The 18,679-nt window shown below is 45.7% G+C and overlaps 1 long non-coding RNA gene across 5 annotated transcripts in view; it reads right to left on the reverse strand.

The window, feature by feature from the left end:
- Positions 1 to 18,679, reverse strand: part of LOC121675293 — a 35,742-nt gene that overhangs the window by 6,918 nt on the left and 10,145 nt on the right. For 2 of the 5 annotated variants that reach the window (XR_006020036.1, XR_006020033.1), the window contains 3 exons: positions 16,670 to 16,738; positions 7,836 to 9,791; positions 4,384 to 4,591 (listed from right to left, as the gene is read on the reverse strand). This is a non-coding gene — a long non-coding RNA (uncharacterized LOC121675293). Of the gene's footprint in view, positions 1 to 4,383; positions 4,592 to 7,835; positions 9,792 to 16,669; positions 16,747 to 18,679 lie in introns of all 5 variants that reach the window. The other 3 variants (XR_006020034.1, XR_006020037.1, XR_006020035.1) reach the window with 3 other exon arrangements.

The raw sequence follows: 18,679 nt of genomic DNA on the forward strand, positions 1-18,679 counted from the left end.
TACAGACCAGGGACTTAAGCTAAGCTTAATTCTTTAGTTTGGCAGTGCTTCTTTTTTGCTGTGCCAGGCTTTTGACTGTGAGTTTGGTCCTACTCCCACACAACTGAGAACCACACCTTTGGCTCACTGAGGTCGGTATTAGGTTCCATTGTGTAGTGCAGTGGGTGCAGGACTTGGCCTGGCTAAGAGTAGTTTATGCAAATAGCTTTTTGTGTGGACATGCTTTATTACAGCTGAGTTGAAATGATGATCTATACAATTAGGGGTTGTGTCATCATTAGAAACTATTCTCTCACTTCTGCTCTTGAGTTTGACTAGACCAGCTCCCCTGCAGAGGAAATTTTCACTAACTTCCCAGTTCCAGCTGTTTAGCTCTGGGGAACAGAAACGGGATGTCACTTTTTGTCAGTGTTCATAAAGCACTTTCATGTGTTGAATGAAAGTAAACTCAGGAAATTCATGTGCTAGATTGGCTAGATTGGCTGGAAGGCTAAAAGTAAGCAGTATATAAGCAAACCAATTCTTGGTTGACTTTCTAGTGGTATTTTTCCCAGTTCAAGTCTAACCAGCCTTTGAAAACTACGTAATGTTCTGTTTGGTGTCACCTCTGCCAAATGGCCTGGTATCCTGCTCACTGCATCAAATTTTGCCCTCTATGTCAACAGCCTCAGCAGATGCTGGGAACTGAAACAGTCCAAGAAATTCTTTCTGCTACAAAAGGCTGCCTCTTTATGTCCGTGATGGTAGACATGGTAGATTTCTGTCCTTGGCTGTTCATGATGCCATCTTTGGATGTCATTTTTTTTGCTAGTTACTGAGGATGGGAGATATGATAGCTGATGTTAAACATTAGTGTACTGTAGTGATAGGGGATAAAGATGGCCATTGACAGAACCAAAACTTGCAGGATTTTCAGTAATTGCTGGGGCTTTCTCTAATCTGCAGCAAGCAAATGTCAGGATTATTTTATCAGTTGGTGTCATTGCTCTGAAATGTTCTGGTTCACTGTTTTCCACCCTTAAGAAGAGAATAGGAACAAGTAGGACTAGGAGAATTTATAGCTAGACAGTTTATTTACCATGTTTCTTGGTAGAAAGCTCATCCTGAATTTGCCAGGTAGTTTTGGTGATGGAGGCAGGAATGGAATAGAAGAGTAGGGGGAAGATGATCTCAACAGTGGTCGAAGTATTCATTCAGGCAACAGGGTATCCAGGTTAAATGCCATTCTCTGAAATTTGAACTCCTATTTAGCGTCCTGTCCAGATAAGTGAAATGTCAGATGTCCCTGGTTTTGATTGTCCATTTTGCTTGCAGTGGTTGGTTTTTCAGGACCTGGTACCCAGATGCTCACCAATTTATATCCTTGAGAACTTTGTTTTGGGTCCAGCTATGTTGTTCTGATTCATCCCCCTTTTGACTGTGCATATTGTCCTGAGCATACTTTTTTTAGCTGGGGACAGACACATTTTCCTCTCCTTTGTGGCTTTGTGTGCATTTCCTTGGGGCTGTGCCTGCAGAAAGACAAGGGGAGTTGGTATTTTTTATTGCCTTTTTTTATAATGTATCCCTCCAAATGGCTGGCTACAGGAGGCACTCTCCCCTAAACATCCTTTGAAACTGTGCTGCTGCAGTGCGTAAAACTCTGTTAAATTTGATTTCAGATTGCTTTTGTAGTGTCTGTCCCAAACCTGGTTTTCCCAAATGGAAAAATACAGAGTGCAAAGCACCAATTGCTTACAGGCCCAGGAAAGAAAATCCTTTTTCAGCTGCTGCCAGTTGCAGTGGCCCTGCAGCAAAGGTGATGGCTTGTTGCTGCGGCACAAGGCTGCCGGCAGCCCTGTTTTCTGTAGTGCATTTAGGGTTGTGTTTGGGAAGACAAGGGAAAGCGTCAGCAAGTGAGCTCAGAGAGAAGATGTATGGCACAGGCAGCACCAAGTGAAGGTACAGGAGATCTCTTTTATCCAAGGGCACAAAGTGCCCCATTTCCCCAGGGAATGCTTGCTTGCTCAGGCTGGTGTCTCTGTGTCCTAACTTTTACTGTTCAGCTCTCCACCTCTGCTAGATGTGGGAGAAAGCCCATTTATTTCTGCTGCCTTTTTTCCTGAAGCAACAATCATTTTTGACTACAGCTTCCCCTTTTTGCAGAATACAGAGAGCTTCTTGGGGAGGAAGGAGGAATAGAGCACATTTCTAAGTATCCTGTGGGGAAGATAGGTGCACAGGGGAGAAAAGACCATGTCAGTGCCACTCGCCCATCTTATAAATGGAGAATGCATTTGAACTGTGGATTTGAAAATAAAATCAGGAGAGAATGACAGTTAAAACTGCAGAGAGCAGTGTATCCTGCAGCTGCCCGCCTTAGAGAAAAACAAATCACTGGTAGACCTGCTGTGGAACAGAAGGTAATTTTGACATTTCTGAGCCTTTCTACAAGTCTGTCAGCCGAAGCAGGCTGCATCACTGAGCAGGCCATGGCAGAGAGCAGCCAAAATGACCAGACAGTAACTTCCTTCTCTGCCTTTTGCAAAGGAGACAATGAGCTCCAGGTGCTGCATGGCATCAGCTGTGCCTCATGCACCAAATCCCTCAGTGGTCTTGCATTAAAGTGCCAGAATCAGGACAATGTGACACCAAGATGACACGGCACATTGGGCTGCATGAAAGTAGGAGGGGACAGATGTGAATTTTCCTGTCAAAATCACTACAGACCATACATTAGAAAAATGCCAGGCTGGCAGGAATCTGCTGGTTGAAAAATGGCTGATGTCTGAGAAAAATGGCTGAAGCCTCAACCAGTTTGCCAGGCTTGTAGCGATACACTATGGAGTGAACTTCATGATCGTGTCCTCCTGCCTCAGTCAGATGGGGAGGGAGTATCTGTGGAGAAGCAGCTGTTTGGGCTGGGATGAGGAAGCTTTGCAATTGCTTTGGGTAGCCCTGAGCAAATACCCCTTGCAGGGGAGCCCCAGGAGCTGCTCCCAATTCTGTGTGGTCAGGTGGGATGGTGAAACCCCAGCCACACATGAGAAAAATACACCTTTGAGTGTGGAGTTGTCTGTGTGCAGGCAAGAAGGGGGCCTGCAGCTGTCATCCCTCTCCCACTATCTCCTAATAAGGAAGCTAATGGCATCCCCAAGTGGTCTGGGACCACATCAGCAGAGCTGATGTGAAGATGAGCCAAAGCAGCACTGGTGGTGTGTGAGCTGCAGCAAAGCCTGTGCAGGCAGAGAGCTGAGCTTCCAGGAAGGGAGCACCCACTTGGGAAGATCTGCACTGTATCTGGAAAAGTGCCTCCTCCAAAGGCATCAGAGCAGAGACTGGCAGTAACACCACTTCCCTGACTGACTCTGCCATGAGTTTCATTCCTTGAACTAAAAAGGAGCAGCCAAGAATGTGGGGGAAGATAACTCAGAGATGGGCAGAGGCAGAGACCAAGGCTAAGTCTCTGTGCTTGCTCCCATTGTCAGGCAGGCAAGGAGATGTTCTGAAGAATGGGGCCTACCCTTGGTGAAGAACACAAGCTCTTCCCTTTGTCAGTGTGGGAATCCCACATGGTACTTGGGCAGCAGGAATGTAGTGCTGTCATGGGACAGCAGAGAGTCACTTGCAAGGTGCAGAGCTGATGCCTGTGAAGTGTTGCTTGGCCAGCATGCTTCCAGCCCTTTCCTGGACCATCATGAACTCCCATGCTTCTGCCCTGTGGCAGCTGCTTTGCCATCCAACAAAGGGATGAACCCCTCAGCCGTGTAAGAGGAGGCTTTGGGTGGGCTAAGTGGGCACTGGCACCCCAGGTTGCTCATCCCAGCCTAGGTGACAGCCATCACTGCCTGGAGACCCCCAGGCCATGGCTGAAGAAAAAGAGGAGGAGGTGACACTGCTGAGGGTATTTTCCTAATGTAGGTTCCTCTGGGGGCTGGAGGGGAAGAGGAGGATGGGTGTAGAGAAGCATCCTTAGTCTCCCTGCTTTGCTCACTATGTTGTCCCACAAGACCTATGGGAAGAGCGAACTCTTCTTGCCTGCTTTTGCTTTTCTTCACAAGCTCCCTCTGCCAGTATCGCTGCCAGTTTAATCTGCTGTGAGGAAACACCATTCTCCCACCACAGGCTCCACACATTGCTTAGTTTTCCTCCCGAGTGCATCAGGCTTTGCAGTAAGCCTGTTATTGCTCCCTGCAGGGCACCTTGGCGCATGGACGGTTTCCACATGCCCCTCACCCCACTACCACCCTCTCCCCATTCCCCACTGCTCTCTCTGGTCCATTCTCTGCTCTCCTCTTTCATCTCCCCTCTCTCTGATATGGTTCCCATGGAGATCCAAGGTACCAGTGGTGCCCTTCCTCCGCAGCCTGAGGGAGGGGTTTAGTGGGATGATTTTGGGCTCACCTGGGCTGATGTTGCATTCAGTCCCAGAAGTCAAGCTACAAGGTGCTGGAAGTTCTGTTTTGTCTCTCTGCTACTCGACTGCTTCACAACAACAGCACATTGGCCTGTTCTTTCCCTTTTTTAGCAGCTTTCCAGCCTCTCTCCATTGGACACAGAAGGGGTGGCTCGCCAGGTCTTTGCATCCTGCCATACCCAGTAATGGTCCTGGCTGTAGAAGAAAAAAAAGGCATTTGTGTTTTGATTTGAAAATCTGTTGGAAATTAGCACCAACTGATTTTGGAGAGGCCAGATCTGAGTGCGGGGATGCACCACTGCCTGCTTCCTTGATGAATTTACCCACTCCACTGCAGCAGCTTGGAGTTCGCCTGTTTGCTGCCTTTTCTTTACATATGACTGTGAATATGGCTCAGTCACCTGATTTCTTGGTCCTTGCATGAAAGGTGAGTCCTGACCTCACTGCTCCAACACCTAAACCAGGAACACAGCAGAGCAGTTTCCTCTGGAAAGGAACCAGAGGTACCAGCATAGTTGGTATCAAAACTCAAGATCGGAATGTGAAGTGCCAGTGTTCTGATGGTGCCCTTGAGAACACATCCTTTTTTTCTGGTTGTGCTGTTCTTACCCTCCTGTCCTCTTCATCTTCCTGTGCTGGATCTCAAATGGATGCTTAGGAGTTGGGAAGGGGATTAAAGGGGGTTTTCTTCTCTCGAGATGCAGCCTACTTAATATCCTTTTCATCCCGCTTCCTTTCCCATGTCCTAGAAGACACCATTTTCAATGCAGATCAAAAAGGGCATTCATCTCCTGTCCACTCACAGAGAGAAGTGGTGTGCTGTTGGAGCAGTCTCTTCATGGCAGTTGTATTGGATGCATTGAAATGATTAATTTTGATATTTTAGACATGAAACATTATGATTTTTTAATGAAAAACATGGGCTTGGATGTTTTGTGCACTCTTCACCCTCCCACCCTTCACCAAATGTCAGTTTTGTGGATTTTTGAAGGGCGTGTGTTTGCCAAAATTCATCCCAGAGCTGCAGCCTTTTCTGTAAAACATGAGTTCAGTTTTTACATGGTTTCAGTGTGCAAGTCATTATGCTTGTCACAAAACCCTTTTACTCATGTTCAGTTTTGGGAATGAGAGATGGCTCCAGGTGCCAAGGCTCTCACATCCTGCTGCTCTATGCAAAATGAGTGGCCATCCATGTCCCTGCTTAGCTAAGTGGAGACTAAACATTTAAATACTCCTAAATCACGGATCTATGTAATGTTCAGAGATGAAAGTCTACAAAGAAAGACAATAGCTCTGTGAGGATTGTCCTGAGCCTCTGGTTTCTACAGAAACCTTCCAAGACTCCCTAAAGGAGTCTGAGAAGCAACACAAACTTGTCCTCACAGTGGATATTTTGGTGTCCCTTGGTGCCTTTCCAGTGGGGCGGTAAGATGGCAAAGAAGTGTTGCTCCCAGGTAGAAGGCAAAATGAGATACCCCTTCCTTTTTGAGCCATTTTAGGACAGATTTCATTTTACCCATGTGGAATCTTCTTGAGATGTTTCAGGTAAACATGAATCCCAATGAGTCTATTGGACACACCGTCCAGGAGGGTAAAATTCAGAAAGCAGAAAGGTCCATGCTAGATTTGGTTCAGGGGATTTTCACCTATTTCCCATACCTTGTTCCCGTGTCCCCTGATGTCACCCATGAGATTTAGCTTCGTTTCAGACAGTAGTCAGCTGATGATAAACCCAAACCACAGTCTCTTTTTGGTCCAGGCACTACCCATCTTTAAAATCTGAGACCGGCACACAGAGATGTTCCTTCTGCTCCCATATTACATATCACATCTCTCTCAAAAATTGTTTTTACTGTTTCTGCAACCATTGTGCTCACGCAATATTTCTGTCCTGGGTTGTGACTGCCTCCACCACCTCACTGACATGGCTCATCCTGCTTATACCTGGAGACCTTCAAGGGGCAGGATGGCATCCATAGGAGAGGGACACAACAAATCCTCAAAATCACAAGCAGCTGCAGCATTTATGCCACAAATCACTGTTAGAACCCCAGGCATTACTTGTGGCTGTTTCCTCACCTATGCTGTAGGTTGCATTGGCAGAATGGAGCTACAGGTGATGACAGTGGCCCTGGATTTGAGGCCACTGTTGATCAACCATCTACTGAAGCGCTAAAAGCAGCTCCTGGAAGATGAGGCAGGCTCATTTACTTTCTCCTTTCCCGCTTCTCTTCTGAGATCAGAATACCAGTTTGGGCTCTTTCCCTTGAGTGCATTGTCAAGCTCTTTGAGCTGTCTATAATGGTAGTATATTCGTTAGTGTTTAATAATCCCTGGTCATCTCTGAGCAGCAGCTCATGCAGATGGTGCTTCTGACAGGAGGCACCTGTGGCCAGTCCTATCTATTGTGGCAGCACGTGCTCATGAGAGCTTTGCACACAAAGCAGATGTGCCTGAGGTGAGGATGATGAGCTCAACCCAGCTCCTCTCTGCTGCCCATAAATCACATTAGAGTATATCAAAGCCTTGAACTGTCAGTGCTACCTAGATGTAAATACCGTAATTATCCTAAGTAAAATTAACAATTTATCAGACTTCCTGTGTTGAATCGTTTTATTACAGGGTTTTTTTCATCACAGATTTGATTTGCCATAGAGCTTATGTGACTCTGGATTATAAATCTCTGGCTTTCAAACACTACCTGAAATCATGAGCTGTTCCAGCAGCTAATTGTCAGCTGCTCAGAGGGTTATTTTGCTGAGGAGAAGGCTCCTCTCCTGACTGCCCTGAAATTTTCTGGTCCCTTTCAAAAAAAGGTTTTCCCATGCAATGAGTGATGTTGGATCTGTACCAAGGTCCTATGGGATCCAGGCATGGATGCAACCCTACACAAATAAAGCCATGAGCCTGTGCCAAGGAGCACATGGCGTGATGAGCGTGGGGAGAGGAAAGGGCTCGAGCCTTCCTCATGCACAGCAAAGCAGAAGGCGGCAGCGTCACGCAGTGAGCACGAGGATGGTCTCTTCAGCCCACCATCCCCACCAGTGACTGCCATCACGGACTGCCTCCACGTTAGGGGAGCCTGTTGACAGCAGCTGCCAAGGTAGGAGCTTCAGAGAGGTGCCTGCACAAAGCTGTGCTAGCATCACAAGTTATTTATAACACAGTCAAAGCTTCCTAATGATTGTATCAGGCTGCACAGTTCAAGTCATATGAAATAACCCTTTTTTCACTCTATCAGAACAGCCACTGAGCAAAACTACTCCAGTAATGGGGAAGCACTTGACAAAGCCCTGTGCTGCATTTTCCACTGCCCACTTCCCTGCAGCAGAAGCCAGAGGACGGTCAGCACAGGCATTTCACCTTGAGTTACAAGTGGCAAAGAAAAAGGGGGCTGTATTTCGAACACATTAAAAAGTGAACCTTTTTTCACACACACCTTTGCACAGCATTAGGAGACAAGGAACATTATTGCTTTTGTCCCAGTAGATCCTGGCTGTGAGAGGTTCGTCTTGGTGTTTTTCCTGCCTGTTCAGTGCCTTTCCATCAGATCCACACCTCCTGAAGTTGATTCAGAACATGAAACATGACAAAACAAAACTCATTTTAATAGCTTGTCTTGGCCAAGGCCAACTAGGAATATAGCTGTGTTATTATCATGAGCTGGAATGCAGAGCTATTTATTTCATTCACAGGAACAACAAAATAGCAGCCCGTGGTGCTGGCAAGAGTAGAGCCATAACTAAAATATTGCATACAAAATAGAAAAAGACCTGGAATAAACTCTTTATTATGGATCTAAAATATTTTTACTTGGACAAAATAGGCTCAGAAAACTCCAACAGCTTGTGAGAGTCTCCCTGAAAAGCAGAGTTTTATCCAACATCTGACTGCAAACATCTGACACCCTGAGGATGAAACACTGACACCCCTGCCTCCAGATGAAAGCCAGGTCTGAACACTGGCACTACACTGATGAGTGAAAGTTTAAAGGCTGGAGACTGAAGAAGGACAGAGCATTTAACCAAAGTAATTTTACATTTTGGACTGAATACAGTTCTGGAACCAGGGCAAGCATTGAATATGTATTTCCATTCCCAGCCATTGAAAAAGGAGAGCTGCAGGTAGAGTAAGAGTAGGCTGAATTCCTCATCATAAGACTAACATAATCAGGTTGGATTCTGGTTTGCTTTGTTTTACTTTTTTTTTTAATTAAAAGGCTCTCTGTATGATTTTGACAAGTATTTTCACTGACTATGGATAACTTCTTTCCAGGGACAGGTTTCATTCCCCAGCTGGACCTGAGCAGCTTCCCTGAGCCATGTGGATATGGAGAGGTTTCATTCTCTGGAGACAGCACTTCATCTGAAGTACAAAACAGGAGGATATAGCCTAGAAATAACTATAGTAAAATCTGCTTAACTTTGAAAGAGGAACAGACTGTTTATCTGGTTGTAACAGCACAATGTCCTTCAGTTTTGTTCTAAATTTTCAGTCTACCTTGGACTATCTTCTGCATCTTAAGTAGATCAAGCTGTCCCTAAATGCCCCATGAACATACCTGAAAGCAACATATGCTTGTACCTCGAGCATGTCTTCTTCTTCCTCAGTCCACTGGAGAAATCTTTTAAAACAGCCCTTCAAAGTGCCTTCCAAGAGAAGGAATGGTTCCCTCAGTGGGATTTCAATTTTCTCTCTCTGTTCTGGACACTTGGTCCATCCACCCTGCTGTGCACCTCCCCATTTCCCCAGCCATGCCTCCACCTGCTTCCCATACATTTGCAGGCACTGCTGGAGGAGACCCTGTGCCACCAGCTCTACTGAGCCAGGAGGTGGCTATAGGAAACGGCACCAAAGATCTCCAACAGCTCATCCAGGAAAATGGTTTGGGTTTGGGGTGATAGGTCCTCTTACCCCCATCCCAAACTGCTGTGAGCGAGAGACATGGCTACATGTGCTTCCTCCAGTCCGTGTATGTTCATGCTGACTTTAGGAGGAGACATAAAAGCTGACAGAGCTGCTCTGGCTTCCTTCTTTCCTTGAATTTCCACCATTGTTTTTCCCCTCACTTGTGCTTTGGGATCAGCTGCAGCATAAGCCATACAGAGGCTTGAAGAAGACAAGGTAATGTACATCTCCTGGAAAATATGAGCTTCAAGGTATTTAGTCCATGGGCACATTTGCGTGCAGAATGGTGTTCAGAAGGGCAGCAGGAAGAGAAATACAGACGAGCCCCAGCTCTGCCTTTGTGAAAAGGCTGTGTACAGCAAGAGGAGCTGAAAAGCTCTGCCACACCCACTCTCTCTCAGTCTTACTCTGCAGCTTTTCCAGGACATCGGGCTCATCCTCCACCTCAGCTTTCTTGTTGGCAGGCCCGGGAAAGCAACACAAACATCTGTAACACAGGTTTAGAAGTGATTACTCAGAGTCTACAGCGCTTTGGATCAGAAAAGCGCAGGGCAAGCACTTTTATTTATTTAGGTGCTAGACATGTATGGTAATTACTCAGTGCTTGTGTGTTTGGGTGGCTTTCTAAGTTGGGTTTAAAAAAAACCAGACTGCCACGAATCAGTCACCAGTAAAGATGTCTCAAGAAGAGGAGCTGAGGTAGGGAAGTTTCTGTAGTGAGTCACAGCAAGATCACAAGTAATTTGTCAGTGACTTCGTGTCCTCATCCTTGGCTGTTCAAGCCATTTCCCATCCCGCTGGGTGGCCTCCGGGCAGTGCTGCTGGTTCCAGCATCCAACATCCCTGCACATGGCCCCGGTCCTCACCTGGTCTTCTGTGAGCAGCAGTGCACAGGTCCTCCTGCACGCCTCTGTGTGCACATCTTTTTTCCTCCCCAAAATGTACTCTTTGGGGTATCTTTCAAGGATTATCCACAATGCAAGTGAGATACATGTTGGGGCTGAAATGTAAGCTCTTCCTTTAGCAAGCCATACTGTTTTGATACAAGGAAAACCAAAAATCAATTTGCTCCTCCTCCTTCTGCACACTCACTGTTAGAAACATAGACTAAATTAATTGCAGGAACATCAGGCACCAGAGGGGTAGAGAAAAAAAATCCAAAGCCTTGTAGTACAACTCTAACAGCATTTCATGTTCTCTGGGGTTTTCACTTGCAGTGACTCTGAATCAAGGTTTCAGTCACACAGAATTCAATGCCAATTTTTATTCTGCTCATTCCATGCTGGGGACATGCACTTGACCTCTGCAAAAATACACTTTAAGGCCTCAATGCATCAGTGCTTTTTGAGTCTCAGGTATGAGCAGGCCTCCAAAATGATTTCTCTCTTTCGTTTGCTATGAAACAACAAGCTTTTTCTTCCTTTCTTCTCTCCGGGTCTGGATTAACAGATAGACACTATCCATCTGTGCCAAAGTCCCAGCTCCTGGGCAAGGTGATGAAATCTCAGCTTCCAGAGCTAAGATGATTTCTTTAATAAATTAAACTTTCAGTCTTTCATCATACTGAGAGGAAATTTGAAAACATCACCTAGAAGATGTTGGCTGAAGTCTGTGGAGATGCTGGAGCTGTAGCTCAAACACCAGATGCACTGCATCGCGCATCTCAACCAGGACTTAATGAGAAGGGTTATTTCTACAAGGGTTTCTCCCTGGTTTATGGCTGGGGTGGCCTTTCACTGGCCTATAAATCTGGCTGCGGGGGTGAAAGATTTGGCAGGGGTCTCTCTTACTGCCAGAGGTGGAGGAGTCCCACAGCTCGAGTACATCCTACCAAAGATAGGGGACATTTGACATCATACTGAGGATGGGAGACTCCTCACCCCTGAATTGCCAGCAGGGGGGATTTTGGATCACCTTTAGAGGCGATTTGGAAGCTACAGAAGATTGCAGAATGCATCTGGCTGCCGGCACAGAGCAGTGAGCCCCGCAGTTGTGCCATATTGTGCTTGGGGTGCTCCTGCTGCAGCCTCCTTTGTGGGGCTGGTTACAGGATAGAAGGACCTGAAAATCTTTGAGAACACCTGCTTCATGCCTCCCATCAGGATTGCTACAATCACTGCAATCTCTACCTGTTTGTTTCTGGGGCTGAATTTTTCCAGTTCAGTGACTGAGGTGGCAGTGCAGGGAGCAAAACGCTCTGATAAAGCTCTCCAGATGCCCATGATCAAAATGCCTGTTTTGGAAAATGGATCCACCAGTATTTTATGCAACCAAACATCTTAAAACTCATGATGCTGAATGCTCTCAGTAGACCTTTTCTATAGGATTATCTTCTTCTCAGAGCATGTTGGAGCCTGGATGTGTCAGTCCCCTGGCCCACGGAGCCTTGCTGAGGGGACACTTATTTTCTCAGCTCTGAGTGAGGAGCCTTGTCAGATAAAACTGCATCAAGCAGTTAGCAAAATTCTGATCATTTGCTTTGCCAACAGTGTGTGCACCTTCTTGCACAGAAAGATTTCCTAGCCATCACTCAGGCACTTTCAACTGCCATACCATGCCAATAGATTGTTCTGGCTTTTCTGTAATAAAGGAGCTCACTTCAGATACTGCTGGTTTAAAGTATTCACTTCCTCTTACTATCTTCTTTTTTTGTTTGCTTGTTTGAGGCTTTTCCCTTGAGAAAGCGAAAGTAATTTGCCTGTTCTTGCGAGATCTGTTTTGCCTGCTCCCTTCCCCAGGACTGACGCTTGGCTGCTGGGACCAGGAGGTGACTAAGGGCTTTGCTACAGCCACACACCAAGCAGAAAGCCCTTTGCAAAGTTGCGTGTTATATAGCGGGAAATGCTAAACATGATGAAACAGTTTCAGGGCTCGGCATTTCAGCAGCCGATTACTCCCGGTTCAGGATGAATCACCCTGGAGCTGCTGCAACCTCAGGCAAGTGCCACCACCAGAGCCCTCCCACCACCTTCCCCATGGCCTTTCCCATCTCCTCACAACGTTTTATCCACCAGCAGCAGCAGTAGCAGCAGCAGCAACACAGATAGTCAGAAGCACTCTGCTCTCCCTTCATCTCCAGCACGAAGGCTGGAGCCTGTCTGGCATGGTGGGACATCGCCATGGACTTACTAGACAGCACCAGCAAAACAGGAGAGGGAACCTCTAGCCTGGAATTTTTAGATCTCTCAACCAGCTCTGGGTTGCCCTGAATCTGTGCAATTTCCTGAGAGCAGGATCTGCTGTTCTTGGATACTTTGTTCTCTGGAGCGGCAGAGGGATTCAACAACCCTAACAGCAGTAAACTCCCAGCTGAAGTAAAAGGGGCTGTAGGGTCAGCCTCACTCCGAGAAGCACAGAAACCATGATCACAGGGTAGGGGTGAGCTTGAGAGGGAGCTGAAAGTCCCTGTGAGCTCTGCAATCTCTTCATATGCTGCCCACATTGCTGGCTGCTGTCCGGTCCTGGGGTTTAAATGTCCATGGGGTGTTTCTGAGGAACTTGGAATCCCAGCTCATCTCTGCTTTGTCCTGATTGCATAAAGGACCCCAAAACAACACACCTCTTGGGGTAGTAAGGGGCTGAACATGCTCATTGTCGGGTCTCCACTGGCAGTGCTCGGAAAATGACTTCCTGCTTGGCAGAGGTGCTGCCAAACAGTGTGGATGGGAGATGTGTCCTCCTCTGCTCTGCACAGCACCTTCTGGACCCCCAGGGCTCTTCTTTGTCCCATTGTGCCATGATAACTGGGATTAGTATCAGCTGCAGAGCCTGTCCCACTCAGAGCCATCAACCATCTACTCCTGGATATCCTGCTCACACCACTCTGGGACCTACTTGTAGCTCCAGAAAACAGCTGTTTGAGGGGCTGCTGCAGGGTAAGCTTGTGACTCAGTCCAATTAAAGGGTGGTTTGCGATTGAGCTGAAGCAGTTTGAAACTGGGTCCTTCAGCAAAGTTGGTTGGTTTTATAGATGGAGACAGGTTATTCAGAAGAAAGAAAAGCTCTCAGTGATGTGATAATTGATTGTTTTGTCCTGAATTAAATTGCTATTTTTTCAACTCCCTAAGATGAAAATACAGTAAAATAGGGTTTTTTCAGCCTCCTTTTCTTTATAGCAAAATATAAGATGGATACTGAGCTGATGTACCGAGCTCTGCCATGAGATCCTAAGCAGGGAGATAATTCCAGTATGGGACCCTGGACTGCAAAGAGTTCAACACTTTTTATACTTATAGCACTTCAGGTAGCCCAAATCTTTGGGAGCTCAAAAAATGCTGCATCCACTTAAAACTTTTGCTATAAGTATACATAAACATATGGAAATGATGCTCCAAGTTCAAGTAAAAGGGAGCAGGGGCTGGCTTTGGGGTGAGGTGACACCTAAGCTTGTATGCAGACATTTTCCATGTGGATTTCTGTATAAAAACTTAGGCTTTTTCCTTGTTGTTTGTCCCTAAACAGCCTTTAGGCCCTTTGCTCGGGAGCAGGACAACACTGAGGAGGCCAGCCATGCAGCAACAGCTTAGGAAGGGTTTTTTCCCCAGTTTTTTCTTTTCTTTCCTGGATGCTGAATGAAGCATCTCTTTTGTGAACAGCAGTTGTTTACATTCTTCCTAACAAAAGCTGGGATTTCCTCTGATGCTAATAACTTTGTCACTAACACATACAGCCAGCCTGAACTCTTGGACTGGCTTATTAATAATGCCTGGGCCAAATGGAGCGTGTTGGTCACTTGTAGGAGCAGCCTCCTGAAAGTCAACACACTGCTACCAGAACAGGGAGGCAACTTTTCATCACCACCTTGTTCAGCCAGGGCAAATTCCACACATTGCTCCCTGCAAACCTTGGGCCAAACACTGGACTGTGCTTGCAAGTTTTCAAAGCACCCACCATCCCCCTTTGACTTGCTGATGCACATTGGGGCGCAAGCACTGATGTACAGGAGGTGATCAGCCAAAGCGCCTCAGACCATTCACAGTTATCCTGGGCATTCAGACAGTTTTTCCACATTTGTAACACTTAGGAAGATGTTTTCTCTCTGTCTGAGTGTTTCTGCACCATCTCAGCATTTAAGTTTTCTCTCTGAAGGGCAGTGCTTAGCCTTGGTTTCAAATGTGTGGCAAGGCAAGAAGACTGACATTTTTCCATGTTCCCATTTGCAGGTGGGGGTTATCCACATATCCAGTATGAGGAGGACCATACTGGTCTGTGGGTATCTGTTGGTGTAAATAGGGAAAAGTCTTCCCTTGGCAGCCACCAGCTCTCCATCAAGTATTACCCTAGAGGATCACAATTTGCACTTGAAGCATAAGGTGGGCTTGGAGCAGGCTGCGATGCCAGCAACTCAGCAGCGTGGAGGGAAGCTGCCTGCAAAGTGTTGGCTGTGACCAAAAATGGTGAACACCACAGACCCCTTTTTTGTCCCCAGTGCATCCTTCAGAAAGAGCTACTTGGGAGCATGAGCTGCTGCAACCCTCTGCTCTCGTCATGGCTTTTCCCCACACCCAGGGAGGACAGGAGCATTCCAGTGAGCTCCCCAGCTCCTGGAGTGCTGGGTGCAAACCATTCCTCCATTCCTTGCCCTAGGCCTCTTCCTGTTGCCACACCAAGGGCTAAATGAAAAAGAAAGTTACTTTCCAAAGGGACTCAACCAAACAGATTCCCAATGTTTTGGTTCTGTACATAAAAGTGAAAGGTTTATCAAAACCTGCTCTTGAGGTACCCTGTGCCATTTAAGCATGTTTATGTAGGAATGCTGCTATGTTTTAGAGTAGCAAATCCAAGAGCATCCTGTCATGCTCTGTAAGTAAAAATATTAGGATATCTAAAAAGAAAATAATTTATTTTGACTATCCAGAATGAATGAACACTAGTAACCAAACTACATGAAAACACAACTAAAACCATAGTCCTTATTTTCTGTATTTGAAAGCATTCAGTTTTTCTCTCCAATAATCTCTTGATTTCATATCTATACATTTTTTTCTTTAGTCACCTGGTAGCTCTTTTTAAACTACATGTTGAGAAAGAAGATTTCCTCACTGATAATCTCAAACCTTCAAAGCAAACCATGAGTTCCCAACCAAAGAGCTCTTTCCGTGTCAGCACAAGATGCGAAATTTTGAAATGCAACAAAGGTAAAGAGAGGTATTTAAATTCCTTTGAAAGAAAACAACTCCCTAAAATATTAATATCAAATGCAGAAGTACTAACACTTGTCAAAGCTAAACAGATCTTCACCTCCTAGGACTGCTGTGGCAGAGGGGTCAGAGCAGGTGGAAGAATATGCAGAAGTCAAGGAATAAAACCTCTTTCTGACAAACAGAGGCAGAAGCCTTGGAGAGGGAAGGGCCAAGAAGGACACTAATGCAAGTTGTGATCCTTCGTTAAAATAATCATCAAATCAGAAGTGCTATGGCCTGGCAGGTAAAAGCTTTAGGTTGTAATCTGGGAGGAGTGATCACCAGGGTTTGAAATGTTACTTGGTGATGAATAAGCAGGTGAGCAAAGGTGGGTGCATTTACCACGTACACACTCCTCCTTTTCATTCATCCCCTAGATGAGTTGGGAGCACTAAGAAAGAGATGTCCCTGGGCTAACCACAGGTCTGCTCCAGGGCAAAATTGCGTTTAGGCCCTAAGGGTTCTGGTCCATCCTGCCTGGCTCCTGCTGGTCCCCCGAGAATCGGGGCAGGGGAGCATGTGGGCGGCTCTGCTGCTCCTCTCAGTGCCACAGCCACCCTGGGGAGCAATTTGGTGAGTTTTGCATCCAAAACAGGGGGTGAAGTGAAAAATTTTCTCTTTCTCTCTGATGTGCTCAGAGCAGTGTGAAAATAACACAAAATTAAGATAAAATTGAGAAAAAGTCTCTTTTAATCATTAAAAAAGTAAAAGAGTGCAACAGTAGACCACAAAGGTTTCTGGAAGTTTTTCCTCATGGTGTGTCACTTCCCTTTTAAATTCAAAACCACCCACTAGTGATTTGAATGAAAATCACTGAAAATATAAAAGCTCCAGAAGCGTTTCTGATTGAGAGAGGTGGACAACAAACAGATCATAACGCTGCACACAGTCGCCATAGCGACGGGGCTTCCAAAAGGACGCAGGGGAGCCTCAGCCTTCAGGAGCATCACCCAACATCCACTACCCCAGGAGAAGCAGGAGCATCCCAAAAGGGACGCTCGGAGTTGTCCTTCACAGGGAGGATGTCCCTTCAGGGAGACAGGTGGGAGGCTATGCAGACAGAGTCCTTCCTGCTGACCCCCTTGCCAAAAGAATCACTGAGCAGATGTGGAGATTTTGGAATCTTGGAAAGAGACCTTCAGAAACATGGCCTTAGGACAGCTATTGAGTTGTCTGGACTTACCACAAGCAGTGGGGATGGGAGGTGATCTCGGTGTCTTTGGCGGCCCAAATTTCTGTTTGAGACTGAGACCTGAAGAACTCCAAATAAATAAACTAATTAAAAACCAACAGAGGCCAGAAATCAACCAGCTTGGCTCAAAAAAATCTTCCCTGTCATGCACTGATTTAAAAAAGAGCACTGAAGGCTCCTGACTACAGCATGGGGCACAGTTCACAGAGGACTTCATTTCGTATGGTAAAAACAAGATGAGTAAGGAAAAGAGTTGCTCTGCTACCCAATAAATAGCAAAAGCTATTGATAAATACTTTCAATAAAGTCAAAGTCCTTAATACTTTTTTTATTATCAGTCTACAGTGAATATATTGCTGCTGAACAGGCAGCCAAGAAAGGGAATGAGATGCAAGCCTGAAAGAAAGCAGTGGTTAGAGAGCACACAGATGAGGTAATGTTTATGATTTCATTGTGCAGGAGCAATTTTACCCAGCACTAACTGACAGTAGTGGTTAATTTGGGGAATTTGTGATGGATATGCCAGGACACCCCAAGTTTAAAAAGGCCAAAGGAGTTCCTATGAACAGAAAAGGGAAGACAAGAGAAGCCAAGGGACTCACAGACCAGTCAGCCTAGCTGTAACTCTTTAGAACAAATAATTAATTTATTTGTAAATATCCAGGAGATGACAATGAGATGAGAAGCAGCCAACTTGGATTAGTCAAGACCAAACCATACCACACCAACCAGCTTTCCTCCCAAAGCACACTAACAGCAGAAGCTCCAGAGGTGCAACAACGTGGGTCCAGACAGGCTGTGGCCCAGTCTCATGCAATGTCCTGCTAAAGCAGGCAGAGAAACACACTTGATAAAATTAGTAGAGGGCAAGTGGCAAAGCCCTGTGCTATTCTGGTCTTTAAATGTGATTTCTTTTCCAAATGAAAGGCTGTACCAAGTGAGGGTGAGCCAGGATCTGTCCTGGCACAGGCCTGTACATGGCTTTCATGTAAATTATTTGCCTGAAAGAAGAAAGATTAGGTTGCTTAAGTCCGCAGATGACCCAAAGCTGTGTCATGTTGCAAGTAACACAGATAACTCTCCCTAAAAATAATACAAAAGACACTTTCTAAAACAAAATAAGATATTCAAATTTCAGCTATGCTTACTAATAGCATCTCACAAAGACTGAATATACATACAGATGAGATCAGTCAAAATCCTTAGCTACATATCACCCTAAATCAGGAAATTACTTTCTACCAGAGCACTGTGCAGAGCTCGCCCCCTGATTAGTGCTGTGTCTGCAAAAGGAGAACCAGAGCATCTTTTATCTTACATTTTAATTTTTTATTTTTAAGGCCCACGTACTGCTTCAGACATGCTATAATTCACATCAGTGACAAAGAAATGTGAAAAGCCTTCCACCATGTTACCAGCAAGCCTGAGGCCTCCATGAGCTGGGAATTCAAATACATTTTGACCCTTGCTTGGACTGGACATTGTGAGATGAGAACAGACCCAAAGTAGAGTCAACACTGAGAAAACTTTAATGGTCAAATAGTGATTAATGTAACAGTGTTTTGTAGGTTTAGGTCAAAAGCCATGAGAGTAAGGGAAAAATTTCCCCCAAGTTAGCATCCCAATTCTATTCCATTAAGAAATTCACAATATTTTAACTGTAGGAGGAACTAGCACAAGGAAACTGTACCAAGGAGAAAATGTGCTGAGCAGGATACCAGGTATATTTCTATAAGTTGGGAGATTTCCACCGGCAGCATGTTATACTCCCTTTACCTCTGCTGCAAGATAAACTTATGCCTTACTGGCAAGGCTTCCTCCTACACATATGTATTTTATATTACAGATGAAGGTATGATCAAAACTGATCAGGCAAAATTAAAGGTCACTTGTTGATGGGACTTCCTGACACAGCTTGTGAGGAACCTGGATGACAGATACCCTCCAAACCACCTGACAGCCTGACAGCCCTACAGTGTGAGCCCAAGGCTGATTGAAGTA

The sequence above is a fragment of the Corvus kubaryi genome, unplaced genomic scaffold (assembly GCF_017639235.1).
Source record: "Corvus kubaryi isolate FWS band 111438036 unplaced genomic scaffold, C.kubaryi_AGA036_p1.0 74, whole genome shotgun sequence".
NCBI lineage: Eukaryota > Metazoa > Chordata > Aves > Passeriformes > Corvidae > Corvus > Corvus kubaryi.